This window comes from Nipponia nippon, unplaced genomic scaffold (genome assembly GCF_047370975.1).
Source record: "Nipponia nippon isolate SJK-2023a ecotype South Korea unplaced genomic scaffold, ASM4737097v1 scaffold_11, whole genome shotgun sequence".
NCBI lineage: Eukaryota > Metazoa > Chordata > Aves > Pelecaniformes > Threskiornithidae > Nipponia > Nipponia nippon.
The window spans coordinates 15,704,442-15,716,779 of NW_028262302.1; the positions used below are offsets into that span (position 1 = coordinate 15,704,442).

At 44.6% G+C, this 12,338-nt stretch overlaps 1 protein-coding gene across 7 annotated transcripts in view; it reads right to left on the reverse strand.

Moving 5' to 3' along the window:
* SYNE3 (spectrin repeat containing nuclear envelope family member 3) overlaps nt 1–12,278 on the reverse strand; it is a 75,768-nt gene extending 63,490 nt beyond the window's left edge. For 3 of the 7 annotated variants that reach the window (XM_087747633.1, XM_087747634.1, XM_087747632.1), the window contains exon 1: nt 12,096–12,258. The gene's annotated coding sequence lies outside the window, so the exon portion shown is untranslated. Of the gene's footprint in view, nt 1–11,521; nt 12,045–12,095 lie in introns of those variants that run through there. The other 4 variants (XM_087747639.1, XM_087747635.1, XM_087747637.1 and 1 more) reach the window with 4 other exon arrangements.
* Nucleotides 12,279–12,338: the final 60 nt, after the last annotated feature.

A 12,338-nucleotide genomic window follows, 5' to 3' on the forward strand; every position in this document is an offset into this window, starting at 1 on the left:
CTCTTGGCTCCCTAGCAGGAGAATGCCTTCACAGACTGACACACTAATCTAGATTCTGCTCTCAGTTACAACTGAGCAACGTGAAGAAGCGGTTAGCTGGTATTTTCAGGCAATACCACGGCTGCACAATTTGGCTGAATGGAATACATTTTGTAGGTGTTAGCTGTCTCTCGTGATGGAGCACATGATGAAGTCTCCATTCCCGATTCCCCAAAACTATTGGAAAATATAAAGCGGCATTTTCCCTCAATTAATTATGATCCCTCTGAGTACGCCTGCTGTTAGACATTCAATGAAGGGAAACCCACTGGTTTGGTCTACCTGCCCACTGCTGTTTGCATCATCCTAATGGTGTAAATCTAGTTAATATATTCCAGGACCAAACCAGATCCCACTTACACTCAAGCTAGTGTAAATGCAAAGCAAGTCCATATGGCCAACAAATCTCTTTAGTTTTACAGTCGCCGTGTATCATAATCTGTACTACACTAAGCAGCATTTCCAGGATTACAATAAAAGTAAGGAGAAAAGATGGAGAAATCAGTGAAAACAAGATGTGGGGAAAAACATTGGTTCAAATTCTACTTCCAAATTAGAAGTTACAGATAGATACAAACGGGAATAAAACTATGAACCTCTCCACCCATTGCAGGGGCAGAATGAGGCAACAGAAGTGAACAGCATGGGGAAAAACTGAAGAGGAACAAAGATGGGATGAAAATCTAGGTGGAAGAACAACAGTGGGACAGAAATTGTCGATCAAGCTACCCCCATGAAGTTGCTAATACAGAGGATTAACTGAAGACCAGTAGCCTTAGCTGGGCTGTGATCCCCATGTGCAATGGTGACCCCAATGCAGCCAACTGAACACAGAATTTTGCCACCAATAGTGAAAAAAAACCCCAAGGGACAGAAGAGGAGGGACATCCTAGGAGGTAGCAATGTTGTCAGTGCCTCTGGAGAGGGAGCTGATATACCAGCTATTTTCCAACTGTCTTGTTAGCCTTTTGCTGACATGAACGATCCTTAGAAATGATAAGAACATCTCAAAACACATCAGCCTGAAGACTAAAATATACGATGCCTGGGGGAATGCAAACTGGAGAGCGGTCCATTTATCTGTAAGTCAAATCAGGGTTGTTTTAGGATTGTGTTGCTGTTTGAATGACGGAGTTTAAAATGCCTATAAATGAACACCTTCACACGCTTTTCCCCTGTTTTCTCTCTCCTATAGTAAATCCCATAGTCACTGTAAATTTGCCATAGTCCTGTTAAAAAAAAAAAAAAAAAAAAAGAGACTGAAACTACTAGTACTGAGGAAGCAGAGCATAGATGGCTAACATCAGCTATACACAGCAGCTTCTAAAACACAGTAAGAAGCAGTCTCTTTGGATGACTAACTGATGTCAGTAAAGATTAACCTTGCTCATTTTTACCCTAACAATACTATGGCATCATGAAACAGGATATATGTCTCATAACAAAGAACTCTAAAGTGAATGATAGTTTGCTTCGCTAACGGTCCGTAAAGGACTGTTTAGTGTTGCCAAGTTAAATGAACTTAGGGGAAAGGTAATTCCGGCAGGGGGAGATCAGGACCACCGACTCAAGGACCACCCATGCAAGAAACCCACCGACCCGAAAGATTAAGGAAGTAAAGGTCTCGAGAATCATAGTGAGCATGCGTAGTAATTTACATGGGAGGCGAAGAATTTTAACCAATCATTTAACAAAGTGACAATGAATATATATTAGATGATTGTATAAATAACTGTTAGTTTACATCAACGGTGTGCTGGTTTGTACCATGCACCCATATTTGCGCATTTACTTAATAAAGGAAAATACCTCGGCTCTGCGTGTGAATTGGGCAATGCACACCGGGTAATGGACCCAAGTTTTTGGGACAACATAACCTAGAAAGCAAAGGAGCCCAGCAGATACCCTGACGAGTACAGACAGCCACAAGCTGGAGGCAGCAATGAAAGGATCAAATTAACAGTCAGAAATGCAGCATTCCCCATAAAACTTTCAGTAAATTAGTATCAAAATGTATTTTAAATATATAAATCCTAGGTTAACACTTGAGCATAACTCCCTTTAGACCAAATTTGATTTTACATTTTTCCATATCTTGAAAGGAAACTGCAGTTTCAGCAAAATATTCCAAATGTTCCCACAACATCTGACCTGCCATTCCCTTCCTTCCCTAGGAACACTAGGGAACACTATTTTCAGTTTCAGCGAGGGATGAAACAGTGTTTTTCCCACTCTTCAGGCCAACTATCATTTCTGTTGTGGTAGTGGAAAGCATTTGAATGGCCCCTTCTTTAGCCTGACATCTCTGTGTTCAAATATGGATTCAATAACATCTGTAAGAAAACCAGCTGGATGATCTTAGATTACCTGACAGTCTGTAGGCACTGCAAAGGAAACGCGTATCTGCAAACCCAGTGCAGCTCATGGAGTTAAATGACTACATTGCCCCACTGATTAACCTACTGTACTTAAGTGATACGCTGGATAGACTGGCCTCATTGCCCACTAATTGTCTGCATCTTTGAAGAGCCAGTGATGATGTACCAGACCACTAACTGTTCAGGAGACTAATCGTCACCCCAGTAGGGTTACAAGGGTTATAAATTATACAGCGTTGTCTGAGCTCTGACAAAGTGCTATGAAACCTCTCAGGTAAGAAACAGAGCAGCAGTATAAAAAATTTTCTTCCAAGAAGACCGTTAGAACTGTGTGATATACTCTTACTGCTCTGCAGAGGCTCAGGTCCTAGCTGTGAACCAGCACTCCACCACGCTGCAGGTAGCACGTGTAGAGCAGTGGTGGCATCCCCAGTTCGCTGATGTTACTGCTGAGGCAGAAGAGAAGAAGCAGAATATGGATAGAGAGAGAGGGGGAACACACAGGAGCAGCAACGCAGAATTAGTCAGCGTGAAAAGCCACAGGCAGAGCAGCAGCTGTCTAATGGTTAACCATGGTCAAATTTCCATAGACATTGCAGCAAAAGAGTTTTAAGGAGGAATCTGGGGGATGGTCATGATGTGGATTTGGGAGACATTACACATGAGGACAAGACTGGGAGAAAAAGCATGAAACTGCTCAGCTGAAAGTCCACCAAGCGTTAGTGGAGGTTGGTATCATAGGCTGGCCAGAAGTGGAAGCTGCTCTCTCGGTAACAAATGAAATGCAGCAGGGGGATGTATGAGAATCAAAATTTCCATCTTCTGGGAAAGATCGCATTTCTAACTATATTTTAATTCTGAATTAAAATAACAATGGTATGAGAGGTCTCTCCATGCAATTGCTACTCCCCAAAGAATCTGGTTTGGAAATGCTGTGAAAGGACTTTTCAGAAAAGGAACACCCACACCAAGCATTCACGTTCCCCTAAGTACTTGGCTTGGAGGTACTGGCAGGGGCGGCACAGACAGGTGTCAGGTTCTTGGTTTCTCTTTCTGGTACAATTTCACTCTGCGTAAATAATGAATCATTATGCAGAACCTAATCATTAGGCAGAGCCTAATGATTCAGGTGTCCCACCTGCAAGCTGAGCATTTGAAAGATCAGGCTAAGGCAGTCGTTATGCTCTGTCCCATTCAACAAGAAAAAAAAAGTATTTTGACTTTACCAGTTAGCATGAAAAAACAAACAACCAACCAACCAAAATCCAAAAAACCCCACCCACCCACAAAACCAAGCCCTGAAAAATGTCAGATCTGATTTGAGCAAGACTAAAAGAACCAAGATGTGGGTTAGCTGCTGGTATATTTGCTTAGCTGAAAAAAACATCCATCTGCAAATCCCCAGACTAAGGTGTAACCTGCTAGTAGCAATAACCTAAAAGAGCTTCTCAAATACCAGAGTGATAGATGACACAGGAAGGGCACACTATAGAAAACAATTACACGTGGAGCACTAAGACAGCCTGTTAACACCCAGGTAAATTCCTCAGCACTGACTAACTACAACTATTCAACACTAGCAGGGCTTTAAAAAAAAAAAAACAAACAAACCAAAACAAACAAAAAGCCGTGACATCTGAAGTATTGGGATTAAATGTGTTCATGTAATTACTTACAAAAGTGTTTATAAGAAACACCTTCAGCTCTTTAATCAGACAGCAAATGCTACTTTGCAGACCAGAATGACAGTACCAGCCCTCCTCCATCATTACGTATTCTCACAATACAAAATAGCTGGACAAGCAAACAGCTGAGGTGAGAAACAAAGTAATGGTGAAGGCAAGAATATCTTTAGGGTTGCTAGTAGACCCATCCTAAGCACCCCTGGGTAAATGAGATCAGGTGGTTAAGGTTTACAAACATCATGACAAGGGATGCCTCTGAGTGAGCGTCTGAAAAAGGGGTATTTTGCAAATGGACAGATGTTCCTACCCATCTTCTACAGCAGTGGAGAAGGTACGTGGTGTTGCAGGCAAAACAGGGATGTGGGCAGCGAGGTCTAGGCTGATGGGTGGTGATGAAAGCTAGCCGTACTGTGGACAGCTGGCGCTGGCACAGCTATCACTGCCTCACACAACCTAGGGTGCAGGCAGCTGCCAGGCAATGCCAGGGACACGCTCCTGCTCCCTCACCTCCTTGCAGTAACTCTTCTCACTGCTTAAGTCCTCTCTTTCTCCCTTCTTCTTTGTCTCCCTAATTATCATTTTATTGATTCCACACTTGTATGTGAGCTTCTCTCAGGGCAGGGAACAATCATTTTGCGGATGTCCATAACGGGGCCATTTTTCAGACAAGGACCTTTAGTTCTGGACCAAGAGCTCAGTGCCAATGCCACTGTCTTCCAACTGAAGTGCTTCAGAAGAGAAGCACTCATACCTGGGGTTGGATTTGAAAAAAATCTGGGTAAAGAAATTAATTCTACACTGAAAGTGCCTTAAAAAATGAAGTAGTAGCTAGGGAACAAGGACACGAGTAAGGGGGAAGAGTTCTACAATACAGGGATTTGAAGCTTGTATGTTAAAAAACCTAAAAAAATAACAGAGATGCTTGAATTTTTTTCCCTTCTTCTAAGTTGAAGACATTTTCTATAGATTGCTCTCTCACACCAGCAGTATGGACCTGCTGACAGAACAACTAATGGAGTCGGCAGGTCTATAATCTGAGAATACAAGGGAAAAATCCCAGGCTCTGGTGAAGCCAAGGGCAATACTGTTACAGAGCCAAGATTTCTACCCTGACTCCTATGGACTTAAGAGACAAGGTAACAAGACATTTTTTCTTTGGGCGCTCTCTTTATCTGGCGATCTAAATTAACCCGAACACTCCTCTGGTGTTTACTGAGCCAGCATTGTTAGCTGTGCACTTCACACAAAGCCTGTGCTTAACCCGCTGCAGCTACAGACCATTTCTGCTGACGTACATAAGAAATATCACCTACATTTGTCAACCACTGTCATCTGCCATTCATATAACCACTTCCACATTTGCATGGAGACTGAAGAGCACTCACACAAAGAGCCTTTTGCATTAAGAAAAATCAGTCATCTAGGTTAAAGGAAATGCCCAGCCTGGGGAAGAACTGGCAGCTCCAAAGATTGGTTTCTCTTACTTATTCCCAGAATCTTTAAGGCACAGACATATTTCATCACATGACCCTGCCTTCCCATCTAACTGACTTGAAAACGCAGCAGGTACGTCAGTGCCTCTACGCTTTCCACCTGCAGCTTCCCTGAACTTCTTCAGGCTGTACCGAAAACAGGGTACAAAGCCTGGATAAAGACCAGCTGTTACATCTCTTAGGCTACTCCTCAGTCAGAGGCAACATGTATTTTTCTGCTAGGATTGCCTCTTTATAATGGCAGGAAAATAAAAGACAAGCATGCAAAGCTTTAAATCACATATCACTTCTATGTAAGGTGGAGAGAAAACACAGACAAAAGTAACCCTACACTTTTTGTTACAGCTTAATTTTTTTATTGCTGTTTTGTCAGTCCAGCTGAGTGAGTAGGTGAGTCAGTGTGTGAGATGATCTTCTAGGGTAAAAGCTCCAGTCCTGTTGGGTTTTAAATAAACCCAAGTATCCAGATTCACTATGGGTGGTTTACTCTGTCTCACCCATGACACCCTACAACCTAGTACCTACAACACAGTTGCCACATACATCGAGTGTACCCTATGAGATGAGATGTTAGTGTCCCCGTTTCACAGATGGAGACACCGATGCTCTCAGCAGCATCTATCTTTCAAATGTAGCCTGCGACAGACAGTGTCAGACTCAACAACACATGAAGCATGCGACATCACCGGTCCCATTTTAAACCTCTGATTGTACATGCTCCTTCAACATCATTGAGCAAACCTGTGCCAGAGAACACGTCTCTTCTGAATCAGTCCAATGCATGAAGAGAAGGATGACCATGTGCTCAACAATATGCACTCACCGTGTATGTTGCTTGGGAGTCATGGATTAAGGCCTTGAAGACTATGCTGATTACTCAGCAGTGCTATGCAAACAGTTTCAGGAGAATTTGTGAGAACTCTGGTTGTATACGCCAGCCTGGATCAAAACAATACTTACAGGTACACTCGTTCTTGAAAATCAAGTATTTTCAAGGAGCCTTGACGAACATCTCTCACTCCATCAAAGATAACAACTTCCTGAATATTCTGTTATTTAGTCCCACGAGGCACGATACTGAAAGAGGTTACAAGGTGCTGTTACTCTCCAACAGTGGGAGGAACGTGCCTGGGAGAGGAAGCCTGCAAATTGGGCTACTGGTGAGACTTCTGTCACCCTTCCTGGCTCTGCCAATGAATTTTTGCATCCTCTGGGCATACACCACAGAATCACGTGCCTCACTTTGCTCAGCTATCCCACAGATACAGTAATATCCACCTGCCTCAAAGGAACCCAAAGGTTTTTGTTGGTCTTACTGCTGTTCTACTAAAGCCATTGGGGTTTTATTCTTATTATCATCATCAACTGCAAGGGCAGCAGCATGTAGCCCTATGCAAAGTGTTCCCAGGACTCCCTGGTGACAGGCACTTTATCTATTAAGTGTAGCAGTAAGTCCCCCAGCACAAGCTAACCCACATGGGCCTCTCATTCATCTTGTGCTCCCAAGTATTACTGTCACATTTCTGAAAAGGTTTTCTGCATAGCATAACTGTTAACAACTGCTATTTCACCTTTTAATACCACTAAACAAACACTAATCAAGAACAAAACAAGCAAGCCACAGCTTGATATCTGAATTCCAAGCAAATTACAATCTCACGGTTCTCCTTGTTTATAGCTACCTCCTTCAATTTCTTCCAGTACGTTACTTCACGCATCTGTTCAGTGAGATCCCAAGGCTGAGATTGCCACTGAATCCTCAGCCTGTTACAATCAAAGCAGAAATTCCCTTGAAATCCCTTGATGTGAAGGACTTCATATCAAGCCCACGTCTTCTGTTTAAGTGTAACATAGAAAAGATGCTTGTACCAACAGAGACATGAGAAGTCAGTTCTGCCAAAGGGAAACGAATGAGTCCACATCATCTTAAAAATCAATGCATTTTTCCTTGGATTACAATTAAGATGTGTGCACAGACAGAGACATCAAAGATGGCTTATTAATCTGACACGTGGTGTCAATAAGAATGCCCTTCCCTGTCAGATCCATTATCTTTATCTCAACATTGAGGTAGGGCCACTTCGGATAGCTGAAGTTAAATACCCCAGGGCCCACAACGCTGTGAGTCATTTTGTTGTAATACAGGCAGTACCACCTGGCAATTAAATTTATTAGCAATACACGGCCATACCGTGATAAACAACAGTTCACGCTACTTTGAGTCTACGAAGCAGTGACTCCAACAGCAATGTCTAACAGACAGCATGTTTACTGCTTGCCCTGGCTTCATCCAGTCGCAAGTCAGGATGTTGCAGAGTCATCAATTCTCGTGGAATGCAAGGACAGATTTGAAGCTCCAGCTCTGGAGAAGAGTGTGTAAGGAGAGATCCTTATGTACGGATCTCCACTTTCATTTAAAAAGACTCTGTTTCTTTAAAACTCTGACTGTTATGCCCTAAACAGTCAAACACTAAAGAACAAACAAGAAAAGTAAATTTTCAAACAAAAGAACAAAATTGTATTTAAGTTGATGCTGACAATACTGCAGCTGGTCATGGAAGAATTGTTATAAAAAAATTCTACCTTTCTAAATGCATATGCCAGTATCAGCTACAGGCAATGGAATTACATTTCAGACCAAAAATTTAGCAAAATTCAAGGATGTGTAGTTTGGGGTCTATCACTAATCAGTATCAGGCTGACTTTTAAAGTTTAAACACCAAGTTTTAAATACTTTTCCATTCTTCTTGTGTCATTTCAGTGTACTTTTATTTAATCAATATTAAAGGCACAAATCTTACCATTCAGTTGTTTGCAAAGAAGATCTGCATGATCAAAAAAGACCCTGAATACTTGCATTTTTAAATTTCACAGAATTTCTGTCAAATGAAGCCTGAGAAAGCTGAGACATTACTGACCGTCAGTAAGCATTACCTTAAGAGATATTTTTCTTGAAGAATAAAAGCATTCCACTGCCTGCGCTCCAAAGACTGCAGGAAGGTTTTCAGTCAGGCTCAAAGAGGTATTTAGGAATCTGGTATTTATTCCTGTTGATTTCAGGTGCCTGAATACCTTTGTCTTCATATAACTGTGCCACGTAAAAAAATCCCTTGCCAGTTATGCTCTCTGTTAACATTCCTGGAACTCAAGAATTTTTCTTGTTACTATGTGGCTTTTTCCTTTCACATACCTGAATTGCCAGGATTCACACTTAGCCCACAATCCTTACGTGAACATGTACAATGCAGTTGTAAAGGGACCTTTCCTAAGGACATCATCGCACCTGTATAGACAGTAGCTACCCCAGAACAAGTCTGCCAGGACAGGTCATAGCTGTGCCACGAAACCCCATCTACAGTTGACAAGGACTAACAGATTAAAAAAAACCCAAATACATCAAAACAAAAATCCAATATCTTGTCATTGCTATAAACGATCTGGGATTTGCCCTACCAGCTGCATCAAGGAATACATTATTCTGTGTCACAATGAGTGATCATCACTTTTGCTTGGTTTCAAGGCAATTATGCTTATATGATAACATTCAGTAACTCTTGAAACTGTTGGCCAATTTTGTCAAAATAAAATAGATCTGAAGACACTAGTTGAGATCATAGCCCTTCTGTACTTGATGTACTTGCGCAAATGTGTGCCTGGCAGAACAAAGACAGGAGCTGTGCCCTGGAGACGCAGCAAAGTAAAAACAAAGCGCTTTGTGACCAGCACAACTCAGGAAATCAGATCTCCTACAGAACTGCGTTCCTTGGTTGATTAAATGTTTACACTGAACTGTACTAAGATTTTCTGTTTCCATGTTCAAAATGCAATGCATCAAATTGGAGTTATTTATCTTTGAGATTTTGAGGGAGATGCCAATCCAGGGGCTTTCACCCAGAAAATCCTTCTCCTTTTCTCTTTACAACTTCATTTACACAGAATATCTTATTGCCAAATGGAGGCAGTCACATATGAATGTATCACTCAGTCACTAAGCTAAAAACTGGAGAAAACTGGCAAGTGTCTGACTCTAGACTTGCTTTTCTCTGTTGGTCTGTTTCTACAAAATTAGCAAGAACTTCATTACCTGGGTGCTGTTCTTCTTATGTCATACTTGCTTGAAACTGGGAAATGGAAATAAAATATTATTTAAAGGACAAATACCAAGATGCATGTGCATACACATATTAAAGGATGGCATAAACCTTGTTTCCAACAGAAGCTATGCTAAAAGATGAAGGCTAGTTATCTTTTTGAAGCTGCGATGCAGGTGCTAGGTTTGGAGCATCCCCTCAGGCAGTGAGTGGCATTGCTCTCCAAGGACACACGGATGCAGGTACGGCCACATCCTGAGGCTGAGCACCCACAGGTGTACACAGAGGTTTTCAGGATGATTTGGGAGCCACAGATAACTGGAGGGGCAAAGAAAAACGGCTTACACAAGAGGAAAAGCTAGACACTCTTTTCAATGTGTGGCCTTCATGCACTGACCTCAGAGGACACAGACACCAGGAACAGACTTTGAAGCACGGTAAAAGTCTTGACCAGGATGGGAGGGAAAGGAGGAGCAGTGAAATATGTGGCTGAGGGAAAGAACTGGAACTATCAGAAGTAGGAATACAAGAAGAGAGGCAAGCACCACGCTACCGCACCCTGAATGGTAGCTAAATCTGCCTTCGCTGGGAATTTGAGAGGACTCCGGATCTGATGATTCACAGAGAATGTGAAAACAGCACTGGGTGTAGGGGAAAGCTGGTTTTACACAGAGCCCATCAGCTTTGTCAGACTCCACTTCCTGACAGCTAGTTTGTAGGGAACAATGTTCCCGTGACTCACCAAAAGATGTCTGCTTCTCATTGAAATAGAAGTCGACATGGGACTGATTGCAGGGAGTTACATTTCCTTGAGATCCAACTGGCTCACACACTTGGCAACCATGGAGGCTGTGCCAAACTGATGTGCATTTCAACAACCCACAAATTTGAGACACTTTTAGCAAAAGAAGGAAAACATTGAAGGCAACCAATCAGCTTTTAAAGTTTTCTTGCATTTTTTAAATTCTTTCCCCAGAAAACAACCACTGTGTACAAAGATTTTCAAATAGCATGCAGCATGCCAAGGTCTTAAAAGTGACATCCAAAAGTAGCAGCAAGTAGCTGGTAAGAGTAGCACAGCGATATTATTTTTCATTAATGATTTAAGATAGCCAGGCTTAGATTTGAGGCAAAGGAGAAGGCAGGCATCCTGCTCTGATGAACTTGCAAAAGAAAGCAGTGTCTTGCAACCATCATTTTCACAATTAATCATCATATAGATTTGTAATTCCTGCAGATTTCAGTCTGTTTACTTATTTGAGTAGAGCTGTTTCTAGGAATAAAGTGTTCCTGGACAAAGACCTAAATTTCTGCAGGTCAAACCAATAAGGATTTGGGAATAAAAGAGATGGCAGAAACATGCATATGAGAAACCGAAGCCTTACTACACCTTTGGGTGGGGGTGTTTACATACAGAAGTTGTACAGTATCTAAAAATGAGGGAACCTTTCTAACTCTTTAGGAAGAGAAAGGGAGGCAAGGTCAGACCTGCTTAAGGGGAATCAGAGCTGAGCTTGGATATATTTAATAGATTTGAAGGGGAGAGAGGCTGGGGAAGGAGAAGAGAAGAAGGAGAACAGAAACTGCAGCAGAGTCCTGGCAGTGGGGACCGAGAGATGAAGAAATTTGACAGTAACGCTGAGCAACCGGCTTTGGCAAGAGCCTGACATCTGGGAAAGAAAAGTTGCAGAATGCAGTTGAACGCTTCCACCAGGCTGGTACTCATTCGCAGATGCGATTTTTTAAAAAGAAGTTAAATAAAAGGTTTTACCCGCTTAGCTTACATTATTTAGGGAGGTACGTTGCAATTACTGCAGCTACATTATTGTACATACCAGTGGTACCTAGGGAGCTCTCGTACTACCCAGGGAGCTCCCTCGGCGAGGACGAGCCCTGCCTGCGCTCCTGCTCCGCGGCCCCGGCCGCACCCGTTGCGGCCGTTACAGCGTGCGGCGGCACCACCAACCTGCGCGGCGGGGGCCGGCGGCGGGGCGGCCAGCCGGGGGGACGAGCCCAGGCGCGGCGGCTGCCAGGCGGGCGGCGGCGGCGGGGCCGAGCGGGGGCCGGTCGCCCGCTACCTTGACGGCGTTTCAGCCCGCCCGGCCGATCCCGGAGACGGAGGGACGCGGGCCGGGGCCGGAGGGCAGCGCCGAGCAACAGGAGGCGGGTCCGCGCTCGGGCGGGCTGTCAGTGAGGGGAGGCGAGGCGAGGCGAGCCTCCCCTGCGCTGCGCCGCCCTCCTTCCCCAGCGGGACGGGACAGGACGGGACGGGACGGGACGCCGCAATCCCAGGGCGCCGCCGCCTCACCGTTATTCCCCCCCACAGCGCCCCGAGCACCGGCAACAGGCCCCGAGCAGCGCCCCCGGCCGCGCCGCAGGCCCCTTCCCGCGGGCCGGCGCCCCACTCACCGCCGCGGCACCCGCCGCCGCCGCCGTTTCCCCCGCGGGCAGCCCAAGGGGCCGCGGTGCCTCTTCCCCCGCCCCGCGCTGCGGCCGCTCACCCTCTCTCAGCGGGGCCGCCCGGCACCGGCACCGGCCCCGCCGCTCCGGGGGCTGCGCGGGGCGGCGCGGAGGGCCCGCCCCTGCCGCCGCGGCCCGGCCCGGCGGGCGGCGTTATGTAACCCGGGCCACGGCCGCGCCGCCGTCCCGCCC